We start from the raw sequence: 26,080 nt of genomic DNA, 5'->3' as shown, positions 1-26,080 counted from the left end.
TATATATATATATATATATATATATATTTTAAATGTCGTGTTGGATCTTCTTTCTTTGAAAGAAAGAGAATATTTGAATAAAAGACAATGCTTTGTGACTTTGATAATTGTACTATACGTCTAAATCTGATTGATTTGCCTCTGTTGAATATGGTAAACGTAAGCTCTTTCTGATACTTCTGTGTCTGAAAGAATATGACAACAATCAACATTATGCTCAAGGTCAACGATATGTAGGTCAGTGATATACATGTTAATGGATCATCCTATGATATTTCTACCATTTATACAAGATACACTATAGAAAAATATAGACAAGTATTGAATGTTGATTCAAGACTTCAGAATATTGATATAAACCATAATTTATGTACATAACTTATGCAAATGATTGTAATAGTCAGAAACCCTAATTGTTGCGAAAGTTCTCTATATAAAAGTGTATGATCATCAATGCAATATACAACTATGGCAAGAAAATATAAGCATAGAAAATCTGCAAAAAACATACAACAGACCTTGAGAAAGTTTGTACTTACTAAAATAATCTTTTACATTATGTTTGCATGCCTTTTTAATAGTCTCTTGTGAGAGCCTTTCTGAAAACCTAAAACTACTTTCTTGTAACCAAACCCATTAGTGGTTGTTGCCCTCATCAACTTGAATGTATTAAGCTAAAAGATTGAGAAGATTTCAACACAGCCATTTTGAACAACAAGTGTTCTATTGGATGTGTGATAATCAACTGATATATGGAATGAAATCCCTTAATGTGAAGGGGTTGGATGTAGCTATGTGTTGGTGGTGAACCAAGATAAATAGGTTTTGTGTTTCTCTTCTATATCCTTTACTTTTGTTTTTGCTTCATCTTACTTTTCAGTAAGCATTTGTTTAAAAGAAAAAGTTTTTAAGTTTACAAAACACAATTCAAACCCCACATTTCTTGTGTTTTTCACTCTTCAATAGGGATGGCCGAAATATTTTTTTTTTTGTGTTTGTGTAAGTGCAGGTTGATGTTGATTCTTGAGAAGAAGCCAAGCTTTTTTGTTAAGTGAAAGAAGTGGAAAGCTTAGTAACTTGGTTGGCATGGTCAAGAAGTTTGTTGTCTTGTTAGTTTGTTGATTCTCAAGTGGGGGAAATATTTAGTACACATTGGGATGATTAGCATAAAATTGTTTCAATTAATATGCGTAGGGTGACCTAAAACATACTAGATATTTCAATAGCTAGTTATACCTTAAGACTATCCGATGACTCTTATAAGTGGAACTATTTCAAAGTTAGGCTAACATTAGTCACACACCAACTTGATGATGTCTTTGAGATACTTAAAGATATTTTGTTGGTATACTTTTATGTTTGGTTATTGTGATTATAGTAACATGTCTAAGATGATATTGTGATTATTGATATATGTGAGTGTATGTTATATATGAATATACTTGTTGAATATGCATTTATATGTTTGTCTTGAATGTTTGGTATGTTCATTATGATATATGATATGCCATTTGACGAGGATTATGTCTCATAGGTATGGTTGAGAAAATAAGTGAACAAGAATGCCATAATTTTAAAGATGTTCAGAAATAAAATACTGTTATGAGATTAATGATATGATGTGAGTTAAAGTGTGGCAACCGACTAAGGTTGTGTTTTGATAAAAGGATTTATTTAGTAAACAGCAAAGCCGTAACGGTACTCAGTGTTGTGACGACTCGTGAGTAGCATGATACTCGATTGATTTTTTTATTCTAATGAAAAGAAAAATAATTAGTAAAAAAACAAGGTTGTATTGGTGTAGTCAAAGTTGTTATGACTTTTAATAATGATATTCAATGACAGATTCATATGGTTGCATGATGTGGGATAAGTTCACTATCGTTTGTTATGGAGCACATGAGGTCGACGAGCTTGCTACATAATAGAAGTTACTTACTGCATAATAAGATCCATATATGTACTTCTATGTCCAAACATTAGTTACTCGTGATAAGGTGAACCACAATATCAACTTGAGACTTCATGAGAAGTTGGACGGTGTTTACTACATAGTAAAAACATGGTGGTATTACGTACGTTGTCTAGTGTCAGCATATAGATAAGTCTAGATTGGGAAGATATGCTATGATATGAGGTATATATTATCGAGGATGGTGGGAAATTTCCTATATATGGATTGGGTAAATTTTGCTTGTTTTTGGTTTATAAGTTTCTTATTTTACCATATCTTATCATTTTTATGATTGTTTTAGAATCTTAGCCTCTATATCATTTTCCGTTATCCTTTGAGCATATTTTATGTTTTGAAAAGGAATGGCTTGTAGCTAAAGATTGAACATTTCCTCCTACTTCATATGTGGCTTGATCTTGGAGATGTCAATGTTGAGTTATTAGGATGCTCATTTGGTTTCGATAACCAGATTATATTTTGGTGTGTTTTAGTTTGATTTGTTTTAGTTTAATTTTTATGTAAATTATCTTTGAATACTTGGTCTCTAATTTATCATGGTGTATCTTATGGATCCATTGACGAGATGTCGTGGGAAGCATTTGAAAAGCTCCAACTGACCACAAAACAAGTGTAGTCTCTTCGAGGTTCCCTAGTAGGGATCTCGAACGAGCAGGTCGAGGTGAAATGGTACATAACATTGAGCAGTACCTTCGGTATGGGATGCAGTGCTAAAACTCTATGGTCTACTACTTGGTAATTAAGTCCCCTTAATCATACAACATCATCATAAGACGTCTTACTCTTACTTGTTTAGACGTCATGTTGTCAAGTTTGTACTTAACTCTAATTACCCCTCAAAAAGTGCAAGTGATGGAGTACTTACAACATACCAAGAAATACATTCCCCCACCTATAATGAGAACACACAACATTAACTTTATCGAACTGGATCTCTACGAAGTTTTCTCAAATCGACGTGTCTCAACCACTAAAGTCATAACCTTTGTTGATAGAAATCTAGATCAAAGTCGAGTCGAGCTAGACCATTAAAGCCATTATGTCCTTCTGCGTAAGAATATGGACCTGTTTGCACGGACCAAGCCAATACGATAAGAATTGATATGATATTACCTACCATTGACTAGGCTTAAACCCAGCTGCCAAGCCGATATCCCAATAAAATCAACGTTTGGGTGAGGAGAGGCATAAATTCATCAAAGAAGAAACTAATAAGTTGCTCGAGGCATTGTTCATCAGATAAATCAAATACTCGACATGGCTAGAAAATGTTATGCTAGTTAACAAAATAAAGTGGAAAATGGAGAATGTGTGTTAATTTCATCGACTAAACTTGACTTTTCCTATAGATAGAACCTGTAGTCAAGCATCGATAGTTTCATTGGTAGATCTTCAAGATGCAAACCACTTAACTTTATTTATGCCTATAAGGGATATAATCATATCTAAAATGATCATGTGGATGCGAAAAAGATTTCATTTATCTCATATACTAGTAATTACTTTTAGGAACCAATGTCATTTGGATTCATGAACGCCAATGCTAAGTACAAGGGTCTAATAGATACATTATTTGCAAACTTGATTGGAAAGAACTTAGAGGTCTATATTAACAATATGGTAATAAAATAAACAAATGCATTGTACAATTTAATTTGGTTATTTATTTTTTATCTATAATAACATAAATTAAATATTTTTTTAGAACACTTTAAATTCAAGAATAAAGGGCACCAAATACTCCATAACACTGGATCGTAAAAGGGTTCAAATATGGTCATAAATAAATCTCCAATCACAAAAGTAACTAATTTCACATATGTCTAGGAAAAAAAACTAAACTATGTAAGTTATCCCACTTTAATATCACTTATTGGAGTTCAAAATCCCAAAAATGAAAAGGTTACACAACATCCAATACATAGTTTGTACTAAAGAGTGGAATCAATCCACTTACTGTCATATCACTTTATATAATGGCATTAATCCTATAAGTGGTAGGTCACTTGAAAGAGTGGTATTAATTTAAATTAAAAGCTTCCATTGAATCAAACTAAAATCCATTAATTAATCGAGCTATTGGAAAATTCATTTTTAGCTCCAATTGAAAATCCCCTTTAAGTAAAGTCAAAGCTCTGAAGCAAGATAAAGAGTTATAAAGTCAACATAACCCAAATTTTTTAAGGCTCGAAGCGTCAAGAAAACGAGCACCGATAAAATAGTAATAATCGATAATTCTCATGTCAAGCCCACAAATGGGGCTATAAAGTTCATCACCTACTGTTGTAAGATGTAACCTTTGTATTTACAGTTGCAACATTCTTCTACTATCATGAATGGGGCTATAAAGGGTCTTGTACAAATGGGGCTATAAAGGGTCTTGTACTTCGGGGTTATAGACTATCATGAATATTTTTGGTCTTTTGGCCGAGTTGATTAGTCCTGAATAATGCATGGGCCGAGTTAGACATAGCAAGAAGGAACAAGCTTGAACCCCAAGTCACCAAGCTCAGGCAGCTCTCGTGCAAATTGGAGTGGGATGAAACTGTTATCCCATTTTGAGATCATGGGGGAGGTTACACAGTAAATAGAGGAAAAATGCCTAAGTAATTCGGCTATATATTAGGAGAAGTAACTAGCACGTATTTCATTGGTCATCAATTCAACTATTATACACTTAAGGTTTGATCACATCATAATGTCAGTAAGTCCTCAAACTTTTACCAAGAACACATGGGTAAAATTAGTAAAATTATATTTCTCTATCACAATCTCGAGATGTGCATCCAAACCAATTTAGTCTCCATAAATGTGCAAGTGAGGTTCACAAATGTAGTTGAAACCTAGGTGCGGATATTGCAACTGAGGTGTGTAGAGTTAGTTCATGTGAGCTAATATAAATTGTCTATCATTCGAAATGAGGCATGTTGAATTGGGAACAAGACTATACAACAACATTTCCTAAAGCAATGGGAATTTTGGTGTTGATTTAGAGAGTTTTTCTATTTTGGTGTGTTTTGAAAAGTCTAAAAGTTATATTAAAAGTTATATTATGGTGTATTATCTATTAATTAACTACTAGTGTGTTAACTGGTGCGCCAAATAGGATATATGTGGTGTATTATCTATTAATTAACTACTAGTGTGTTAATTTGTTATAAATATTTAAAAATTTGTAAGTTTAATTTGAAGAATGATAGTTTCTGGATAGTAAGTCTCGTGATTTTGCCAACGTACAGGCGTTTTAGGGTAGCAAATCCTTTGAAAGTTTCTTCAAATTAAAAAGAATTTTTATTTTATTTTAAATATGGATAACTTATTTTGTAGAACTTCTTCTTTTTCCACTCCTTCTATCCAAAACTTCTCAGAAAAAAAGGAACATATCAATAGTGAAGAAATTACTATTGAAGATTTCCAAAAATCAATAAACAATTGGCAAATCCCAAAAATAAAAAAAGATCAGGTATATGAGTCTAGTCTTTTCAAAAACCTTTTAAAAACTGATTACATAATCAAAATAGAAGAACGAGATGTTCCTCTTTCTAACCCCTTTGAAACAATAAATCTTCTTTCTCCAAAAACACTCCAAAAACACCGTAACAGGAACTATAATTTCATACATATAGGTCTTGTCCAGTTCGGTATCAAACCTTTAACAAGGGAAGAATTAAACACTTCAATCCTATGTGTCTTACGAGATGCAAGGTTCTTGAACTTTCAAGATTCAATATAAGTACAATTGAATCTAGTTTATGTCAATGACCAATTTGGTTTGAATGTTATCCAAATATTTCATTATCTTTAAAAGACCCAAATATCTTAAAATATCTGATGTTACAAATCAAAACTCATAATTACAAAATGTTGACAGGACCTATTCCTGTAACAATTATTTACAGAGTTCATTACAAAGCAATGTTTTCAGCCTTTACGGCAACAAAAAATATTGAAAACAAAAAAGTTGAAACCCTATTTTTACAAACTGATTTAGGAAAAGCAAACACTATTATTCCAAATACCATCCTTTGGAAAGATATAGATCTTCTTGAAGAATAGATTCTGGAAGGAGTTGTTAGACCACAGTCTCTTGAACAGTCAAAACCAAACAACAATTTAAAGGAAGTCATACAATACAATGACGGTAGGGTAAAATTAAGTTTTTCAAGAACTTCCAGTGCTAGGTATTCTGATGCTGGTTCCTCCAGACCCCCTCCAGTCCTACAATTGCCTCAAAAGATAGAAGACTTTACAAAACCACATTTTTCATGTTCTAGCATACCAAGTACTTCTTTTTAAAACGTTGACTACTCCACCAATATACCTCATCAGATCTACACAACACCTCAAAATACTAATGAAGAACAACAAAACATTTGTCCACCAACTTCGCCGTCTTTTTTGGCAATAACTGAAAATGTTGTTAATGAATTAAATGTCATAGAAAAAGAATTTGAAGTTGATAAAACTATTCTCCATAATTATTTTTATGCTTCCAAAAATACAGAAAAAAGAACATGGTTCTTCCAAAACTTTCTAAAACAAAGACAAGAAATTCAGAATGAATTTTATGAGTTCATTTTACAAAACAAAACACATTTTATTTTTTGATTGGTTTGAAATTTATGCAACACAAAATCAAATTTCTTACCTTTTCAAACAAAATCAAATTTCTTACCCTTTCAAACAAAATCAAAATTCAGTAAATTCCATAACAACTAGAAATAAAACTACATAATAGGAGATGGCAAATGGTATGAAAATACAATATGAACATCCACCATAAACACAAATCATAATATTACACTTAGAAAAGCCAAAAGAAGCAGCACCTTTCAAAATCCCAAGTGAAAGTTCAGAAAAAGATATTAGACATATCCTTCAACGAAATAATTTCACAAATACCTACCTTAGTACAATTGCAAAACAATTAACTAAGATAGAAGAACATCAACAGATTACCGTTGTTTCCCCGACTGAGACAACAAATTCAAAACTAAAAAACCCAGTTTTTAAACCTTTCCAAATCTCTAAAACAACCCAAAAACAATTTAGAAAAGGAAAATCAGAATTTACCCAAGCCTTACATGACCAACTCAGTAGGATAGAACATTCTTCTACCTCTACACCTTTGGTAGCTAAGGGTACCTTCGAAAAAATAGTTACGACTTTAGACCAAGTTTCTGAAACCAAACAAGAACTGCAAAATTTGTGCAAACTCCAATGGCAGAAGGGTCAACCTTTAACCATGGTTACAACACCAGACCTAGGTATTGAGAACAAACCCAATGTCCTTTCTTAATCTAAATTCAACGCCAGTACTGTCTATGAATGGACCATAGATGGTATGTCCGAATACAACATCCTAAGTCTCCTACAACAAATGACAATGGCATCCAATGCCTACAAAACCCAAGCCAATACGCCTGACAAAGCCATAACTGAACTCCTAATAGCTGGATTCTCAAGACAACTCAAAGGATGGTGGGATTACCATCTTACACCCGCTCAACACTTGGAAATATTGAATGCAATCCAAACCACAGAGGAAGGAATTACCATCCTCAACCAGATAGGAAACCTAATACTTGATGCAGTTGCAACATTAATCCACACAATCATCCTGCACTTTATAGGTGATCCATCTCATTTAAAAGATAAGAATGTTGAACTCCTTTCAAACCTCAGATGTAAAAAACTATATGAATTTCAATATTACAAAAATACTTTCCTAACTAGGGTTATACTTAGGGAAGACTCAAACCAACCTTTCTAGAAGGAAAAATTTCTTGTAGGACTCTCGACCCTTTTAGGAGAAAAGGTCAGGAACAAAATTAAAGAAGTCTATGGGACAAACCAAATCCCATATAACCAATTAACTTATGGGGAGCTGGTAAGCTTCACACAAAAGGAAGGTTTAAAAATCTGTCAAGATTTAATACTCCAAAAAAATCTAAAATGGGAAATGAAAAGAACTAGGATCTTTTTGCAAACAATTTGAAATACCCACCACAAATGTTTCAAAAGATTGTGAAGGATCTTGTTCAAAACCTTTTAGAAAACTTCATAGAAAATATTTTCCTAAACTAGGCAAACATGAATTCTATAAAAAATCTAAACCTCAAAATTCTTACAATCAAAGAAAACCTAATTTTTATAAGAAAAAACCCTTGCAAAAGAAGTTTGAACCCTAAACATCAAAACAAATAACTTGTTATAAGTGTGGCAAACATGACACATCTCAAGATATTGCAACAAAAATAAAAAAACTCCATGAATTAAAAATTGATGAATAAATAATTCAAAAAATAGAGGCAATACTTTTAGAAACCTTTGAAGAAGAAACACTCACAAATTCTGAAATTGGTTCATAAAAAAATGATAAACCTTTGCAGTTTGATGAGCTAGGAACCTCCGACTCTCTTAGGGACTCAAAATCTAGTTCAAAATCAATTAATGTTTTAACAAAAGATCAAGATCTAATTCTTGATATTATAAAACAAGTTGAGGATACAAAACTTCCATGGAAATAATAGGAAAGCTGTTAAATACTTTTGAATCAAAACAAAGTCAGCCTTCCACATCCTCATCAAAATTGCTTCCTAGAACCACTTATCATCAAAATTGCTTCCTAGAACCACTTATGACTTAACAAATATTATTCAAACAAAATTGAAAATTTAGAAGAAATCCCATAAGATTTCTTGTTTGTTTTAAGAACAATAACAACAAGAAAATATTTAATCAAAATTAATTTAGTTTTTTCTGAAGATTTCAAATTTGAAACAATTGAACTTTTTGATACTGGGGAAAACTTAAATTGCTTGAAAAGTAGCATTGACCCAAATAGATTTTTACAAAAATCCAATGAAAAATTGGTTGATGCTAACAACTCCAACATGATTATAAAAAATAAAACTGAAGCTTCCATTAAAAATGGTAACGTTTCAATCAAAACTCCTTTTGTTTTATTAGAAAATATTATTCATAGTGTCATTTTGGGACTCCTTTCATTAACATGATAACTCCCTACTCAGTCAATTATGATAGTATTTCTTGCAAGACAAAAGAAGCCAAAATTGTTTTCCCTTTTATTGAAAAACCCAGAACAAAGAATTTAAATCTTTTAAAAGCTTGTTCTGTCTACAAAACTGAATTAAATTGTTTAATTGAAGGAAAAGAAAAATATCTATGTTTTCTGAAACATGATGTTTCTTTTCTCATAACTGAACAACAATTACAAAATAGTTTCAAAAAACAAAAAATTTCAAGACTCCAAAAAAGAATTGAAAATGAAATTTGTTCAGATATGCCAAATGCTTTTTGGGATAGAAAACAACATATGGTAGATCTACCAAATGAAAATGATTTTTCTGATAAACAAATCCCAACAAAAGCTAGACCTATTCAAATGAATTATGAACTTGAAACACATTGCAAAGTAGAAATCCAAGACCTAGAACAAAATTGTCTAATAAGAAAATCTAGATCCCCCTGGAGTTGTGCAGCTTTCTATGTGAATAAAAATTCTGAAATAGAAAGAGGTACACCTAGGTTAGTAATAAACTACAAACCTTTAAACAAAGCTTTAAAATGGATTCGATACCCGATTCCAAAAATAAAGATCTTTTAAAATTGCATTCCTCATCTGTATTTTCAAAATTCGACATGAAATCAGGATTTTGGCAAATACAAATTGATCCAAAAGATAGATATAAAACAACGTTCACTGTCTCTTCTGGCCAATATGAGTGGACAATAATGCCCTTTGGATTAAAAAATGCTCCTTTAGAATTTCAAAGAATTATGAATGAAATTTTTAATCCATTTTCAAAATTTTGCATTGTTTATATTGATGATCTTGTAATTTTTTTCAGAAACCATTGAACAACATTTCAAACACCTTAGAACATTTGTAATGATCACTAAGAAAAATGGATTGGTTGTTTCAAAATCTAAAGTTTCACTTTTTCAAACAAAAATCCGCTTTTTAGGACATTATATCTCTCAGGGTACTATTACTCCTATTGAAAGGTCCTTAAGTTTTGCGAATAAATTTTATGACAAAATTATTGACAAAACACAATTACAAAGATTTTTAGGAAGTTTGAACTATGTACTAGATTTTTGTCCTAACATTAATAGGATAGCGAAACCTCTCCATGATAGGTTAAAGAAAAAACATGTTGCATGGTCAGAAGAGCATACCAAAATAGTTCAATTAATCAAAAAACAGGTTAAAGAAATACCTTGCTTACATTTAGCTGACCCATCAGCCCCAAAAATTGTTGAAACAAATGCATCAGATATAGGATATGGGGGTCTTCTTAAAAAAAACACAAATAACAAAGAATGCATAATACAGTTTACATCTGCACATTGGAATGATTGCCAAAAGAATTACTCTACAATCAAAAAAGAAATTCTTTCAATTGTCATGTGCATTACAAAATTTCAAAGTGATTTACTTAATAAATTTTTTTACTTCGAATTAATGGTAAATCTGCAAAAGAAGTTTTACAAAAAGATGTTCAAAACATTGCATCAAAACAAATTTTGCCAGATGGCAAGATATCCGTAGTATTTTTTATTTTGAAATTGAATTTATTAAAGGAGATCGAAACTCAATTACATATTTTCTAACCAGAGAATTTCTCCAAAATAGGACTTGAGTGATGCCCAGAAAATCCAAAAGAATTGAGGTCCAAAAGGACCAACCACAAGAAAACTCAAAACCTATCTCATCCACAAAACCCACCAGGTCTTGGGCACAAACAATCGAAGAAGATGAAGCCCAAAACCAAATTCAAAAATGGCTTGCCAGCCAATAAATAGCTGGACCTGATAATTTTCAGGAGATAAAAAACTCAATTGAAGAAAGCCTTCAACTCCAAAAAATTGCAAAACTCCACCAGCTCCAAAATGAGATTGAATCTCTTCAAATAGAACTACCATTTTTTACGGGACAAGAAAGGGGTGAATCTTCAAAAAACCTGTAACACCCCGTTTTTCAAAGCGAGGGTATATTTTTTTTTTCAAAAGAATTTAAAATAAAGCAGAGAAATAAATAAAGAAATGCCTTTGGATAAATAATTGAGTCATTATAATTTACAGGCAGCGGAAAAGTTACTCCAATTATAAATCCAAACCATTTACCCAACAACAAATGGTACATGTAACCCATCGAAAATAACATGTCAAGCTGACAATATTAGTATAGGTACAGTCTTCCATTTTAAAATAAATGCAATACAAAAGAAAGGCATCTGATCCCTCTATGCCAACCTAATCTGATCATTTTACAACACAACTAAACACCCTGACTGATCTCCACGCGCCCCGTGAGATTCTCCTAACGTAGCTGCAGTCAAGCGTTCCCATCTCCATTTTCGTCCGTAGGGTAAGAACCGGTAGGATCGTCCTGACTCTCATCTGAGGGCAAAGCCCAGATTTCCACAATAATTGTAAAGGTCACCAACCGAAAATAACAGTTAACACATAACATTTAAGTTTTGAATGCTAAAAAATCACTTTACAACCAAGCATGCACCTTAGCAAGATTTTCAATATGCGAAAAGTTCATACAATACTTTGCCAGTTAAAATGAAGGTAAAATGAGGTTCTCAATCCCCTAATTATAACATAACAAATCAAGACATGGATAGTTTCATGAGCAAACAGTCATACAACTAAAACTGAGGATTTTCACTGAGCCAATCGATTAGGCAATCGATTGGGGCGAAGGATTTTGATGAAGACAGAATCCTGGGCTTAATTCAATCGATTGGGAAATCGATTGACAGGGTAGCTGAGCCCCTGACTTAATGGCCAATCGATTTCCAAATCGATTTGGTCGAATATGGATGAGTCCCTGACTTAAGCCCAATCGATTGGGCAATCGATTTCGTAAATGATTTTCGAAAAACTGATTACAAAATCGATTGGCTAATCGATTTTGTCCATTTGGCCAAGTCCCTGTTTACTATCCAATCGATTGGGAAATCAATTTACCTGTGTATTCTTTCAAAAATTCATAAACTAACTCAATCACATTCATGCATAATCCCAATTCTTAACACTTAACACTGATAACACAATTACTACGACATCATGGATTTCGAAATGGTATTGCAATCAAACATGTTATCACCAAATTCCAAAACATAACACTTAGCATTTATAACACATTACTACACAAACAAAATGAACCAACAGTTCACAAATCAACAGGGTGTAGTCTCTCGCGGACAAACACAATTCCCTCAGGAACGTAAGTCGTAAACGTACTACCTATCACGGGTCCGTACCGTTTACCGAGGTGCCACCTATCCCGGGTCAGCACAACTTACCAAAACATACACGAGTAAACGAGACATTAAGAGATTCCCCATTCTTAATTCTCATCTAACTTAAACCAGGGCGTAGTCTCTCACGGACAAACCCCTGCGCAGTCTCTCACGGACAAACGCAATTCCCGCAGGAACGTAAGTCGTAAACGTACTACCTATCACGGGTCCGTACTGTTTACCGAGGTGCCACCTATCCCGGGTCAGCACAACTTACCAAACACAATTCCCTCAGGAACGTAAGTCGTAAACGTACTACCTATCACGGGTCCGTACTGTTTACCGAGGTGCCACCCATCCCGGGTCAGCACGACTTACCAAACGTAAATCGTAAACGTACTGCCTATCACGGGCCCGTACTGTTTACCAAGGTGCCACCTATCCCGGGTCAGCACGATTTACCGAAACACACATAAAAAAGCGAGACATTAAGAGATTCCCCATTCTTAATTCTCATTTAACTTAACGATTTTCAAGACAAAACATTCAGTAAATAAGTCATTAAGAGATTCCCCATTCTTAATACTCATTTACTGAAACGATTTTCAAAAACGAACATTAAGTAACCGAGACATTAAGAGATTCCCCATTCTCAACGCCCAGTTAACTTAAACAATTTTCCAAACAAAATAATAAGTAACCGAGACATTAAGAGATTCCCCATTCTTAACGCCCAGTTAACTTAAACAATTTTCCAAACAAAATAATAAGTAACCGAGACATTAAGAGATTCCCCATTCTTAACGCCCAGTTAACTTAAACGGTTTTCAAAACAAAATGTTAAGTAACCGAGACATTAAGAGATTCCCCCTCCTTAACGTCCAGTTAACTTAAACGGTTTTCAAAACAAAATATTAAGTAACCGAGACATTAAGAGATTCCCCATTCTTAACGCCCAGTTAACTTAAACGATTTTTCTTTAAAACAAAATATTAAGTAACCGAGACATTAAGAGATTCCCCCTCCTTAACGTCCAGTTAACTTAAACGGTTTTCAAAACAAAATATTAAGTAACCGAGACATTAAGAGATTCCCCATTCTTAACGCCCAGTTAACTTAAACGATTTTTCTTTAAAACAAAATATTAAGTAACCGAGACATTAAGAGATTCCCCATTCTTAACGCCCAGTTAACTTAAACGATTTTTCTTTAAAACAAAATATTAAGTAACCGAGACATTAAGAGATTCCCCATTCTTAACGCCCAGTTAACTTAAACGATTTTTCACAAACAAACGCACATTAAGTAAACGAGACATTAAGAGATTCCCCATTCTTAACGCCCAGTTAACTTAAACGATTTTTCACAAACAAACGCACATTAAGTAAACGAGACATTAAGAGATTCCCCATTCTTAACGCCCAGTTAACTTAAACGATTTTTCACAAACAAACGCACATTAAGTAAACGAGACATTAAGAGATTCCCCATTCTTAATACTCATTTAACTTAATGGTTTTCAAATTTCACACAACACAAACTCAACAAATTCTCACATCAAAACATATCAATTCATTTATTCACAAATCCAACCATACACATATCAAATTTCATCAATATCAATTAAGAGCATGTCAAAAACAACGAACACAAATCAAAGCAACATAACACACAGATACATCAAATTTCATTTACTCATAATCACACACAATGACATTCAAATTCATTTACCACGAAACATTCATCAATATAAACAAAACCTAACTCTAAGGTTGTTACCCATAACGCACTAGTTTGGTTTTTCCCCAAATCGATACATTTAACCCTAACAAATTCCTTCCCACACAACCACAGATAAGTCCCTAAATGCAAACTAGAAGTTTGGAAGGAGCCCTTACCTCAACGTTAGCTTTAACGCGCGTTTCCGGTACCGCGAGTAATTCCGGTAAAATCTCCGCTCGCAACGCCGCTTCCAAATTAGTTCACTAGCACCGTAGCGTGGTGGTGAGCAACTTTCCCTTCTATCTCTTCGAGAAATGAGGTTTGGATCTAGAAGAAACGGAGGGGTTTGTGTTTGGATCTCAAAAACCGTTTTTCTTCGTTTTCAAATCAAAGAGGAAGAGTGGAGTTGCGAAAACCTTGATCTAACTCTCACCCAACCTTGGGTCACTAGCTTTGAAGGAAAGGAAGCAACGAAAACGAAAAATGGAGAAAGGATGAATTTTTGGTTTTCTTGCGTGAACCTGAGGAAGGAGATGGAAATTGGAAATTTCCTTCCTTTCTTTTTCTTTCCTTTGTTTTTCCTTTCTTCCTTTTTCCTTCCTTCCTTTATATACTATTTTCTTTTCCTTTTCCTTCCTTCTAGTTTTCCTTTCTTTTTTTCCTCCAAACAAACATATATAAATATAATAAATATAACTTAACAAATATCTCAAAATCTAGATATTTATTAAATTACCGTTTCGCCCGAAACGCCTTAAATTCTCCGTAAGGGATTTTCCGCAGTTAAATTCAATTTATTTATCGACGAGAAATTCTAATTGGCATCGAAATACCTTTTTGATTATAAAACTCCAAAATATTAATAACTTTGGCTTAAAAGCCTCCGAGCCAAAATCCAAAATACGCCAAAAATACATAAATGGTACTTTAAAATTACGGGTCTTACAAAACCCTTCTCAAAAAATTATTTCAAAACCTTCACAGGAGGTACCATCCTGTAAAATAATTTCAAAACTCTCATATCTTCAAAAAACCCTTCTCAAAAATTTATTTCAAAACCTTCACAGGAGGTACCATCCTGTAAAATAATTTCAAAACTCTCATAAGGAGAAACTTCAAAAATTATTTTAAATCCAAATGATTCTCAGATTACTTTATTTAAACCAAAATCTGAGTATTTTGTCAAAACAGAATATCAAAACATTTGGACAATCGAGGATCACTTTTATAATAAAAATCCTCAATTGGTCATCTCAAAGATTTTTCCAGAAGGCTGGTTTTTCAAACAATGGGATTTATCAAAACCCCAGCCTTACTATAAATCTATTATTGAATGTACAGGATCTGTAACAATTCAAGACAACCCAAAAGAATGCACAGTAGCCTATTCAACTGCCAAATCCACAAAATCATCGCACCTTCAGAATGGGGATCAAACATTTACACACCAAAAAAATTCCCACTTGATTTCAAAACCACAATAAACCATTGTAGGACTTTCAATTACTAAGACTATCAACAAGCCTAGTACAATGTTTTCCTCATTCAAAACCAGAAATTTAGTCACACTTGGCTATTTTTTTTTAACCTTACCATAGATCCTTCAAAAATCCCTCAATGGTTTACCCATTGGTGGAAATTCTTTGGCTCCATTCCAGATATCTTGAAACCGGAAGTCCAAGATAGCTTCCAATTATACAAAACTCATTACAAACCAACAGACAGAGAACACATTTTTCCCCTCCTGATGTTATTCTCTACCAAATTCTTTTTACCATGGGTATTAGCCTGGTATTTTGACATTGACCAAAGGGAGGCCCAAACAATCCTGGTCAGAAGATTCAAAGTCAGATGGTGGACAAAATTCTTTATTCCACTAAGTATCAATATTTTGACATTGGTCAAAGGGAGACCCAAACAATCCTCGTCAGAAGATTCAAAGTCAGATAGTGGACAAAATTCTCTATTCCACCAAGTATAAAAAAAACAAGTTGTTTCGACATGGCTCCAAAGGCAGGGAACGGAGAGACCAGACCCAATGGCAACTCAATTTGTAACGCCCCGAATTTTGATCCCAGACATTACTTAAAAATATTTATTTTCTTTCAAAAACGACATTAATTTTTTATTTATTTAAAAAAGTAGTCCATCATATGATCAATAAAATTTCTCTAGTAAATAGTTTGATTTCATTTTAAGAAATAACACAATGCATTTTATGGGATATTATTATTTTTATAAAAACAATTTACTAATTGTAGAAAATGTTCACTTAAAAATGGAATAATTCAAGTTTTTCCTAGCAGAAGGACCCCGCCTCCGCATTTCTATTTAAAATCGACGATGAAAAATAAATAAACTTAAAAATTGTATTAAAACGCTCTTATCACTACAAGCATTATTATTATTTTATTAAAGTACCCCTTTTTCCCACGCTCGTGCGCCAAACAAACGTCATTCATGCAACTCTTCGAGATCGTTAGTACCTAAATGTTGGTGTAAGGGGTCAGTTCATCCCACGGCAAAATTAGACCAAATAATAAGTTAACAACAATAAAATATAAATATAAAATCTTTTTGTAATAAAAGATTTAGAGAAATTGATTTTTATAATTCATAAGGTGTATCAAAAATTATAAAATATATCTAAACAACAAGTAGTAACTCACCTTAGAACAAATAATTATATAAAAATAACAATGACAATAAAATGTATGTAAATTATGCATGTCCTAAACATACATGATCCGGATATAGCCAGCTAATAAGGCGTCCACATAGAAGTCACCCATACCAATGGGGAAAATTAAACCAGCCACTAAGGCGTCCACAAAGATGCATATGGTATGTCATGACAATGATAATGATGTTCGAAATGTACAAATCACTAGCCACTTAGGCAACCACAAAGAAAACTATTCATTAATGGAAATGTACAAATCACTAGCCACTTAGGCAACCACAAAGAAAAATCATAACACAAATAACCAGCCACTTAGGCAACCACAAAAAAAACTATTCATTAATGCATTCAATAATCAATTTCCTCATATTGTTAAAATGAAAAATATAAAATTTTCATCAATTCCATCAAGACACTTATATTGTTCATAAAAGTCAAGTTTTAAAATTTAAATACTCAGGAGTCAAGAATTTAAATTAAATACATCATAATAAACATGTTAATAATTATATCATTATACAAATTATAACTTTATAATTAAGTACTCTAAAACATGTATGACATTGAACGTTTTCACAACAAACATATTGATGAAGGTATGATAATAAAAATATAACTCTATAATTAATTTCATCAAAATAGAGATATTACTCAAAAGAAACAATCAAAGCATGATAGTTAATTTCTTTACGACGAAAATAAAATCGACATTTTTCTTTTAAGACATCCAGACATCATATCAATATCTCATGAATTGCTAATTTAATATCTAGCCTAACTCCGCATGGGGAAAAAGCCCTTACCTTGGACGATTTCCTTCCACGTACCACTATATAGCCCTCGAAAATCTCACCAAGATGAATAAAAGTTTATAGCTTCGATCAGTACAAATCGCTAGCCACTTAGGCAACCACAAAGAAAACTATTCATTAATGCATTCAAAAATCAATTTCCTCATATTGGTAAATGAAAAATAAACTTTTCATCAATTTCATCAAAACACGTATATTGTTCATAAAAGTCAAGTTTTAAAATTTAAATACTCAAGAATCAAGGATTAAAATTAAATACATCATAATAAACATGTTAATGACTACATCATTATAAAAATTATAACTTTATAATTAAGTACTCTAAAATATGTATGGCATTGAACGTTTTCACAACAAACATATTGATGAAGGTATGGTAATAAAATATAATTCTATAATTAATTTCATCAAAATAGAGATATTACTCAAAAGAAACAATCAAAGCATGATAATTAATTTTCTTTACGACGAAAATAAAATCGACATTTTTCTTTTAAGACATCCAGACATCATATCAATATCTCATGAATTGCTAATTTAATATCTAGCCTAACTCCGCATGGGGAAAAAGCCCTTACCTTGGACGATTTCCTTCCACGTACCACTATATAGCCCTCGAAAATCTCACCAAGATGAATAAAAGTTTATAGCTTCGATCAGAATGCGAGGGAATGTAAGGATGGTTGTTTGAGTGGCTTAGAAAATATTTGAGATAAATGTAGTGTTGGTAATGGCGTGTGAGTGATTATGAATTATTTTCCTCTACTGCAAGTTAATCGTGTCCTAAGAAGGAGAGGTGTAGGTGACTAATAAAGGAGGCATAAAGTTGATCAGAGAGAATGAATAATTCTCTTCATTGAGTTTAATTGCACACATGAATAAGGAATTAAATTGGAATAATGTCATTCAATGACCAACCGTTAAGAATTAATTGGCATTCATGTATTTATTCTTGCTAGTTACACATTTGGATGAACACAATATAAACTAAATATTATAAAATATAGTTATAAAAATAGTAGTGTGGGTGATTCAATTTTGACTTAGACAAAATTGGCTTGGTCATTGTTCACTCTAAGACAAATATTTCTACGAGTTTTACTTAGTCAATAATAAAAATTCCAATAATAAATTATTTCATATGAAAATACTTTATCAAATAATTAAACATCCAAAGAATAATTATCTTACTATCGTCACACTAAATTAATAAAAATGATAAACAAAACTAAGGATTTTAAATTAATTAATTAAAAAATAGGGTGTTACACAATTCTTGGCCCAAAATTCATTTGCCCAAACGCAATTAGCAGCAGCAAAATCCGAGGAGGAATACTTTGACATCATGGCCCAACTTCTCAAAAGCAAGGCTCAATCCTCAAAACCTTCCTCAGACAGCGCTTCAGAAGACACCATTAATTTGGAAATGACAACGAAGACGACTGTTTCGGAATCTTGTTACCCATAAAATGAATACAATGGCCCAATACTTTTGGCCCATATAAAAAATGTAATTAAAAAAAAGTATAGCATATCATGTAGTGGGCCTAGCCCAAATTTGATTTCGAACGTAGTCTAGCATATCATGTAATGGGCGTAGCCCAAAATTGATTTCAAACTTAAAAAAAAAAACCCGAGAAACGAATATTTTCTTTCTAAAAAGCAAGAAGCAAAAGGAAAAGTTGTTTGGCACTTGCCTGCCATCTGCACCAAAAGTCAAAAGTGGCACCGAAAGCAGAAGGAATCTCATCCTTTCTTCCACTTCATAGTGCAGCAGAAACTGGATCCTCTCCCTATAAAAGGAAGGCGCCTCTTCAGTTCAAGATCAAGTTGGATACAACGAGCAATATTCTCTTAGAAATCTTGAGTGTCTCCAATATTTCAAAATCTTGTAATATTTTATTTCTAGTATTCCAAAACCATTGTAAGTATTAATCATGTATTAATCTTATTCATGTTTTAATATCTTGCATTGTTATCTTCTTTCTACAAACTAAGTATGCTCTGCACCTGCAGCTCTGGCTGACCTTGTGCATCAGAAACTCTGTTTATTTATTATGAACATTTGTTATTTCCAACTAGTTTTTCAAATTGTCTTTTTATTAACAACGGACTTAGATTGGTTTCTCGACGATTTACCAGCATTCAATTTTTAAAATTTATGGGTCTGGTTTTATTTTGTTGAATTAGCGTTTGCTTTACATAGATTTAAATTGTTGGCTGCTTTTCTTCCACAGTAATCTCGAACTTTTGATACTTACCCTTTAATCCAAGACGTTTAAGTCTGAAAGGGTTATCGTGAACATATTAAATGAGAGAAGTTTTATCGTGAGAGGATTAAATCTTGACCATACAACCGTACATGAATAATCATTATTAAGAGTTATTTAAGTGTTACATGATCACTTAAAAATGTTACATGATTTTTTTTTCTAATCTAGACCATCCATGTATAATTATTGAGTAAAAACAAAAGATATATATATATATATATATATATATATATATATATATATATATATATAATCTTTCATGTAATTTTGTTTTATCTACGATGCATTCAAAATATGCTTTGTGCTATGTGTCCAAGATAAGACATTTTGTACTCCAAAAATAAAAAAATCAACTCTATTTCACTTGGTTCCTTCTTCACAACACAATCTTAGATATCTTTATATATATTTCACTATCATCTAATAGTACGTGCAACTTCTATGCCCTATGCTCATTTCTTTTCACTTCATAAATTGATCGAGTAATAGTATCTTCCAAGCAATCCTACGTAAGAAATGCCAATACATGTATCAGACAGTATGTTAAGTCTGCAAATCTGCAACATAAGCAGCCCCCAGAATTGATAATCTGCCACATTTTCTCTCAAAGTCACCCCCTTGATTTTCGATTCCAGTACATTTAGCAAGTAACTTTCATATTATGTTAAGTTTCTTCTCCAATTAAGTTTCCAGTGCCAATCATTGCCAGAATAGAGTGTCACCTCTATTATGAATGTTAGTACTCAAATGCTCATAAAACTAAATTTAAGTTAAAATCCCATCCCTTCTTTCTAATTTTTGAAGATCTCACCACCAAATTGAACTCCCTCATCCATACCTATTAATTCAACCATTTGTATGTCCATATTTACAATTCTGCTCTATTTTCTTTTACCTGTATTGTTTTTTTTACTTTAGTATAACCATGTGAAAATATTTTTTAAAATAAAAAAAATACAATTCAAATTCTTCCCCCTTACATGTGTTTTTCATTCTACAAAGTGAACTACAGTGGAAAAATTGCCTACAAATGTACAAAATTGCTTCACAACTAATGTGAAAAAATATATTTATGCGTGTCAAAAAAGATAAACACGGAAACAAAAAGTCAAATAAATTATCATTAATTAATAATATAGAATATATATATATATATAAGGTGACAAAAAGGAATGATAGAAAAAGAGAAGGGAGAAAACCTACGTAATAATACTGCTACTACAGCTATATATATTAATGCGTAGTGATTCTGTTACCACATGCTTATAAATGCATAACTTAAACTGCGAGCATTTAAAAAAATAAATATTTATTACATAAAAAATCAACTTATTTATGTACTTATACTTTTTTAGCCACTACGCCAAAAAATTTATTTTACAGCGTTTTTTTAAGCTATTTACAGCGCTTTTTCAAAAAAATAAGCGCGTAGTATTCAGCGCTGTAAAAAGATACAACAACGTTTTTTAAAATAAAAAAGCGCTATAAAATAGGTAGATATATTGCGCGCTTGTTATACTCGTTTTACAGCGCTTTTTGGAAAAAACGTTGTAAAAGGTGCATTCAATAGATGCATTATTATACACCTTTTAGAGCGCTTTTAGAAAAAACGCTGTAAAAGGTGCATTCAATAGATGCATTATTATGCACCTATTACAACGCTTTTTTGAAAAAGCGCTGTAAAAGGTGCAAACAATAGATGCATTATTAAGCACCTATTACAACGCTTTTTTGAAAAAGCATAGTAAAAGGTGCATTCTTATTTTAGTTTTATTAAAAAAGCTGTAAATGAAATTTTTAAAAAGCGCTTTTTGGTTTTTTATGGCATTTTTTTTAGAAAGCGTTGTCTTTTAATTATTTTTCCAAAATCATTTTCATCCAGAATCAGTTCACAATCAGTTCACACAATCAGTACACAACAACATAACTATATAACTTTATAATTTAACTTTATAACTTTACATATTTACACAATCAGTTCACAACATATCCATATACATATTCACATATTGACAACAGCACAGAACTATATACATATTCATATAACTACATATTCACAACTTTTCAAATGTGCCCTATTCATATACATATAACTATCAAAACTACACATAACAGAACTACCATATATTCATATAACTATCCCTTGCAGCATGCAATTTCTCAGCAAATCAAATAATTTTCATTTCAATCACATACTGACACCAATCTTCATTTATTTCAATTAGATCTCTTTCAGAGTATGTTGGAATGAAATTGTCAAAGTACTGTGCGATATAAAAATTGAATATAAATAAGTTAGAATCAAATATATACATAGTTTATATATAAAAATCAAATATTGGAATCCATGTGATGTTATTTGACTTTTGCTTCGATACTGTAGCACCTCTTTGAGCTCGAAAAACTTGTAAAGCACTATCGAATAAATAAATGTGATTATTATAGCATTAACAAATACATTATTTATATATATATATATATGTAAGAAATAAATGAATATTACTTACTTGTCGAACATAGTCTTTATATCGGAGTGATTGTTGTAATTTTCGTGCAAGAGATCTAAATAGTATATAACTTCAAAGGTTGCATTGATTGCAAATAGCACCCAATGTGCCCTACAACAACAAAAATTTGGTTCGCAATTTTGTTTACACAACTAATAAATTAAGATCTCATAAATTAAAAAAGATATAAATAAAGAATATATAATTATGTACCCTGAATTATATGGTGCAAAGAACAACTTATCCTTCTCTCTATTTCCTAATAGGATATCTACAACGTATTTCTTTACATTCACTGGATCGAGTTTAAACATCAAAAGCTTATGCGGAGACAAGAATGAAAATCTATTTGACAATCTATGCGTGCACACCAACTTCTCATACAAAAACCTTCAATGAAAATTTCAAATTAGATTAATTACCAATAAATTTAATTAATTACCAATAAATGCAATTAAAAGTAATTTTTACCTAATGTATAAGCTGATGACAGTAACACTTAGCTCCTTATGGTTGAGAAGTTCGTATATGTGCTCTTTTTCAAGTAGTTCTTCATACTCATCTCCGAATATAGCTTTATCCATGCTTATGATGCGTGAATCGTTGTTGCTGCCCCAATTTGTTTTTACCTTTATGTCAAGACACGACCCATATCGAGCAAGGCATGACTGATTTATTTTAGGAGCAGGAGCAGCAACTGATTTTCCTGATCCAGTTTTTGAGCAGCAACTTTGGTTGCTTTATTACCCTCCAGCTTTTGAAGTTTGGCAGCTTTATTATCCTCCAATTTTTGAAATTTTTCGGCTTTATTTTTACCACGAACATCCAGTTGTGGTGCGACAGCTGTTTTATTCTGGCAGTTGGTTTGCTGTGCGGGTGGTTTATTGGATTGAATCTGAAAAAATGAGGTTAATTAGTTTTTTAGTTTATTGAATCTGAAAAAATGACAAACCTTACAGAATAAATGTGACAAACCTTTTCCGGCGATGTGACAAACTCATTTTTGGGAATCTTCTTATCATTCCCTTTAGACTTTGTCTGAATCTAAATAAATGTGAAATTAAAGTTAACAACGGAAAAAAAATTAGCAATTAAATATAATCAATCATAATCATATATCGTGCAATTAAATATATACATATCAATTAAACATACATTTCAATTAATTAAACATACCTTATCAAGGGCAACAAGATGTGTGGGCCATTCCACATAACTACCAATTGCTCCGCCCAAATAATTCATATCTACATCGTTGTCAAGTATAGGCAACGGTGCATTTGGTTCCAAAACAATAACTGGTGATACTTTGACATGGTCCGCAAGGATCAGTGTGTTGTGCAATACTTCTCTCAAAGTATTATACAATGTTCATTTTCCGACCTTGCGATGAGTAGGGGAGGATAAGTACAGCACGCAAGGAGTGACACCCTAAATCAATGGTTAATACATAAGTATGTGAAACAATTAGGTTGAATGAATTTCTTATTTTATTAAGTAATTAATTACCTCGGGAAGACTTTTGAGACCAATGTTGCAACTCGCGTTTTCACTCTCCATTTGTATTTCATGTTGGAGCTGATCCGGAAGTTGCTTGTCTTTATTCGTCTTCACCAAGAGTACCACTTGCTCTGATAGGAATTTGAGCTTCTCTAATACTTCCTCATTAGATGGATTTTGGCGCTTCTTTTGTGAAAAATAGCTTTTAGGAGTTACGCCAAATCCTTTCTCCCTCACGCGACCGGAATATTCAGAAATATTAAACACTTTATCGAGAATGTCCCTGCAACTAGCTTTGTTGTCCTCTTGATTTTCTTAACTTTGTTCGAGATTCTCCTAAAATACACGTAGGATTAAAAAGATAAGTTCAATATCATTTTTTAAATACAATGTTAAAAAATATTAAAGTGATAATATACTTACACAAAGTTCTATTACTTTTTAAATATTTTCGTTATCAACCACTCCATCTTTATTTACACGAGCTTCCTTCCACAAGATATGACGACCCAACGGTTGATCGGATTGGGTGTCTTGTAGCTATTCGTTAAGATCATAAACAAAATATTAGTTAGAAACTATAGTTTATAATGTACCACATTATATAAAAGTGATGTTTAATTACTTACAAGTTTTTGCTCTAGACATGCATATCCCATACGAGATTTTTTGTATGGATGCGTCGGATTTTTTCCCCTCTAATAAAACACAAATGCTAATAAATTAATCACTTACCACAAACGCGGGGTATGAACATTTTGCTACAAATGCGCTCCATTCTTCATTTGATATATAATGTTTATATATTTTTGGAGCTTCAACATTCATATTTCCTTCACGATATTTTAGATAGCAATTTGAGAGGTGAGATATAAAATCCCGGTGTATTTTCCCGACAACTCTCAACACTTAAGCCTTTTTCACCTCGTCAACAGCAAAAGCAGTCTGCAAACGAAATAAAGATATAGTTTGAGTAAAATATTTCAATAGAAAAAATTATAAGTAACAAAAAAGTGGATCAAAAAAGTTACTTGTATATCAGCCCACAATATATCTTTCGCATCCTTCAACGCCTTATCTCTCCAAAAATCGTCAATTGTGATGGGGATATTCTGACGAACAACAGCCCCAATATAACTTATAAACATGGAACTGTTGGGGTCAATTGGCTGACCACTCTCATTCCATCCAACCTAATAAAATCATATAGTAAGTACACGTTTTCAAAAAAGATAAAAAATAAACAGCAAACAAAGTATAGTATACCTCAAATTTTATGCCACTACTCGTTGCTTTTATGACATTTTGCATGATGGTTGCACCACATTTGACTTCATTTTCGTAAGTCTTAGTGTTGACAACTTCCTCATTTTGACGATCTAAATCCTTGTTGGTATCCATTTATCTACAACAAGTTCAACATGCAGTTCAGTATAACTTCAACAAGCTCAACATGCAGTAGTCTAAGTACGTAGCAGTATAAGTTCAACATGCATTTTAGTGAAACAAAAAACTAATAAATACAATACCTGAAAACAGAAGAACAGTAGGGTTACGGCGCAGAAATACGAACAAAGAAGAACAACGCAGAAATACGAACGGTTCGTAGGAGAGTAGGGTTCGTAGAAACAAAGATGGTTCACAATGACAAGGAGAATGAAGAGGAAACAAGCGTATGAAGTTTACGTAATAAGGGTTAGTAACAATGCAATATTGTTCGTAGGGTTCGCAATGAGAAGGAGAATGAAAATGAGGAGGAAACAAGCGTATATGAAGTTTACGTAATGAAGAGGAAACTGAAGCAGTTTACTGTTATATATAAAACCCTACTACAACGCTTTTTTGAAAAAGCGTTGTAAAAGACCTACTAATTTTATTTTTTTAAAAGTCTTTTACAACGCTTTCCACAAAGCGCTTTAAAAGGCTTCTTGTGTTTATTATGTGCAAGCAACCTTTTACAGCGCTTTTCCACAAAGCGCTTTAAAAGGCTTCTTTGTGTTTATTATGTGCAAGCAACCTTTTACAGTGCTTTTCCACAAAGCGCTTTAAAAGGCTTCTTTGTTTTATTATGTGCAAGCGCTATGTGACCCTTTTACAACGTTTTTCCACGAAGCGCTTTAAAAGGCTTCTTTGTTTTATTATGTGCAAGCGCTTTGTGACCTCCTTATTTTTTTTAAAGGCTTTTTATAGCACTTATTGACAAAAACGCTGTAAATTACAAAGTTTATGTTCTGATCAGTTTTTGTAAAATGCTAAATAATTAGTAAAATACCTATATTTGGATTTGTTTTTTCTTCCAAATAATTAGTTAAATACCTATATATATAT

The sequence above is a fragment of the Cicer arietinum genome, chromosome 4 (assembly GCF_000331145.2).
Source record: "Cicer arietinum cultivar CDC Frontier isolate Library 1 chromosome 4, Cicar.CDCFrontier_v2.0, whole genome shotgun sequence".
Lineage (NCBI taxonomy): Eukaryota > Viridiplantae > Streptophyta > Magnoliopsida > Fabales > Fabaceae > Cicer > Cicer arietinum.
The sequence above is the reverse complement of the archived record's forward strand: the minus strand, read 5'-3'. Positions refer to the sequence as shown.